The following is a 3,491-nucleotide window of genomic DNA, read 5'->3' as shown; positions in this document are numbered from 1 at the left end:
AATATAAAACACAGTTCTTAAGAGGTCAAATTGATGCCTTCTCTACTAACAGTGCTTTGGAATTGTTTTTCTAGAAAAGAGGTAGCAACGATTCAAGTCATTCCCATTCTTACCTTGTCTCCTTGGTGATTTATAGTCAGTTCCAGAGACTGTTGGATAGAACTGGTATACTGTCTGTGGGATAGAACAGGGCAGGAATTGGTAAACTTTTTCTGGAAAGAGACAAATAGTAAATATTTAAAGCTTGACCATCCTGTCCTCAATTTAAAATTTAACAGGATGAGCGCCATTATTTAGAATTCTCCTGAGAGAGTAGGCCCCAAACAGAAGATTTGGCATACTCCCTCTTTTCTCTTTTCTGTTTTTTAAAATTGCCGTTGAAAATGCATCCTGTGTTGTCCTTCTCTTTGGCAATTTCCTCTGGAGCTGGAGATTTCATTATGCAAACATTCAATACTTTGAAACTTCTTGAGAGGAAAGGAATTTGTTCCAGTCCTGTTATTGTACTTTAAATGAGAGATAGCAAACAGCTGTTGTGATTTGACCTGCATTCAAATTCTATGTGGTTTGTGTGATATCAAATTATATTTTTCTCTGAGATTTATGGCTACCTTTGTCAAAACCTCTAGGTTCCCATAAATCCCCAAATATATCAACTATTACCAAGTCTGTTTGCCTTCCCTCCCAGACCTAAAGGCCGTTCTGGGAAAAGAAAGATTAAAATGTTTCTCTCGGAATGTTAGTTTGACTGAGATGTTATTTAGATTTTTTAAATTGCCCAAATGCCTGGGGTGATCTGAAGGGAAATGCTGCAAAGCCTAATGTTGCCTAATAAATAGGGCAAGTCATGCTTAGTCAGGCACAGTCCTCAGGGAAGAGCAAAACACTCACTCTTGTCCCGAAGGTCAAAGCTCCTCAGCTTCACTTGCTTTCTCTTCTGTGTCCGTATGGGTTTCTAAACGATAGACAACTAGCTCATCATTCTTTATAGCAAACTTGCCCTGTTCAGATTACTGTGTGGTTTCTCCCTTCTGTTTGGACCCAGGGTCACACTGGGCCTGCTAGATAGTGAGCTCCCCGAGAGGAGAGGACCAGGCTGCAAGGCTGGGACAAAGGAGGAACATGTGAGTCCCCTAAATCCTTGGAGCTGCAGGGTGGTACAAGTGCAGAGCGAGCACCTGAGAGTGGGTGCTCCTTAAATTTTGCAGCCTGGGTCCCCTGCCTGGCCACCTTGGTCCAGTCCTCCTGAGCTATAATTTGTTTTTTTGTTTTTTGTTTTCTTTTTACAGCTTAGTCTAGCACCTTCCACAGGATTCTAGTTAGCGCTCAATTAACATTTGGTGAGAGGCTGAACTGACTTTCTCCTTCTCAGGATCATATTTGTGCTGCAGCTTAAGAAAACATTTGAGTCTGGAAGTGCTCTGTGGTGTTCAAAAATGATACTTTAAAATCTATAGACCCAGGTTCAAGCCTAGCCCTGCCATATCCCTGATCAAGTTACTCACTGTACCTCAGTTTCTGTAGCTGTAAAATCCATAAAACAGTAGTACCTATTTCATAGGGTTGTGGGAAGGATTAAAGAAGACAACGCATATAAAGCACTAAGCTGTGTGCCCTCAAATGTTATCTTGTAGTACTGATGGAGGGCTAACGCCACTGCCTATTAAATTAAACCCGAATTCCTCTGAGCTTGAGCCACAGACTGATGAAATAAAAAACAAAATCCATCATGTTGATAATTAGTCCTTCAAGGGGTCTAAAGTCACAGAAGTTGAACATTGTCTCTCACTCTCCCAAGAGTCAACCAAAAACCAAAGTGAACACGATTTAGGAAGGAATGTGAAAAGCATAGCAATGGCACTGATCTTCTTTCCCATATGGGAAGTTTAGATTAGATAAATAAATATACTCCCTATTCTTTCATTTTTTTCTACACTTCAAAAAGTTAAAATTTTATTCAAATTCAAATTCAGTGAGAATGGTTTGTACCCATTTCATGTTCCAGGCATTATGGTAGGTAGCAGAGATTTAAAAATAAATAAGACCTCTTCCTTGCTCTGAAGGAGCTACAGTTCTTGGGGTACAGATAAGCATATAAACAAAGCAAATCTTTTTTGAATGATAGTAACTCTAAGACGGAATTTACCCCCAAAAGGGTGATGCAGGAGGGCAAGGTCGGAAATCCTTCCCAGAGGAGCAAAAGGTAGTATTGGTCCAGCTATTGTGCTGAAGGCATTACTTGCATTATTCAGGGGACTAAACTGGTGTTTTGTCTAAAACTCCCTCTCTATTAGTTGATTTTGAATGTCTAATACTGACAATGATAGCTACCACTTATTGAGTGCTTAGTATATGCTGGGTATTTTAGGAGCCTCAATGCACTTTTTTGGGGAGGAGGCCACCAAATAACTTTATTTGAAAGAATGATAAATGAAAGAACTTGGTGGACATCGATACAACTTATAGGAAAGGTAAACCCAACACGCATGCAGTACCGTGTGATTCTGCGGAAGCCGACATAAGGTTTAGCTCTCATCATCACTGCTTCCCAGAGTGTGCTTGTCAAAGAGATACTCTGCCAAGCCAGAATCCAGGGCCCCCATCTTGTGCAAGTTGGTTACGTAGTTACCCAGTTCTTTGATTCACGTAATGGATCTCAATGAAGTCACACAAATGGGGGTCATTTTTTGTCAGTGGCCAGTTCCAGTAGTGACTGATTCACCCTTTTTTCCAAGTGTAATGCACACTCCATTGCATTCAGCCCACTCTCCCAATCATCTCCTTCTGGTTTCTTGATACCCTGAAGGAAGATTCAGCCACCTCGTTGGTTTCTGCAGCTTCATTAGTTTCTTAGCATGTTCCCTCTCCTCATGAGATTGGTGAAGAAAATATTTGGCAAAGTTCTTCCAAACCACATCATCACAATCAAAGTAGTAAGGCATCAACGGGTAGACATAAGAGGTGTAGAGCTCCAGGTTGCTCTGGCGGTTGATGGTGGCCTCCGAGTCCTGGTTGTAGTTCTGGCGCACCGGCAATGGGGCTGTGGTCATCATGGCGGGCGGTTGAGAAGCGGCAGTGGCAGCTGCGCAACACTGCAAGGATGGTGGAAGGCAGTGGGGGGTGGCTGGCCGACAGGGGCAAGCCCTGGATTCCGTTCAACCACTGTTTTGTTTTGTTTAAGATTTATTTTATTTATTTCTCCCCCCGCCCAACCCCTCCATTGTCTGCTCTCTGTGTCCATTCGCTATGTGTTCTTCTGTGTCTGCTTGTATTCTCATTAGGTGGCTCCGGGAACCGATCCTGGGACCTTCCGGAGTGGGAGAGAGGTGATTACTCTTGCACCACCTCTGTTCCTGTTCAGCTATGTCTTCTTATTTTCTCTCCTCTGAGTCTCTTGTTGTGTCATCTTGCTGTGCCAGCTCTCCGTGATGGCTGGCACTCCTGCGCAGGGTGACATTCCTTGCATAGGCCAGCACTCTATGTGGGCCAGC

General features: G+C 42.9%; 1 pseudogene; it reads right to left on the bottom strand.

Annotated features, from left to right (window-relative positions):
- Window positions 1–2,525: 2,525 nt before the first annotated feature.
- Window positions 2,526–3,053, bottom strand: LOC139436700 (ferritin heavy chain pseudogene; annotated as a pseudogene).
- Window positions 3,054–3,491: the final 438 nt, after the last annotated feature.

This window comes from Dasypus novemcinctus, chromosome 17, assembly GCF_030445035.2.
Source record: "Dasypus novemcinctus isolate mDasNov1 chromosome 17, mDasNov1.1.hap2, whole genome shotgun sequence".
Classification (NCBI taxonomy): Eukaryota; Metazoa; Chordata; class Mammalia; order Cingulata; family Dasypodidae; genus Dasypus; species Dasypus novemcinctus.
The sequence above is the reverse complement of the archived record's forward strand: the minus strand, read 5'-3'. Positions and strand labels throughout refer to the sequence as shown.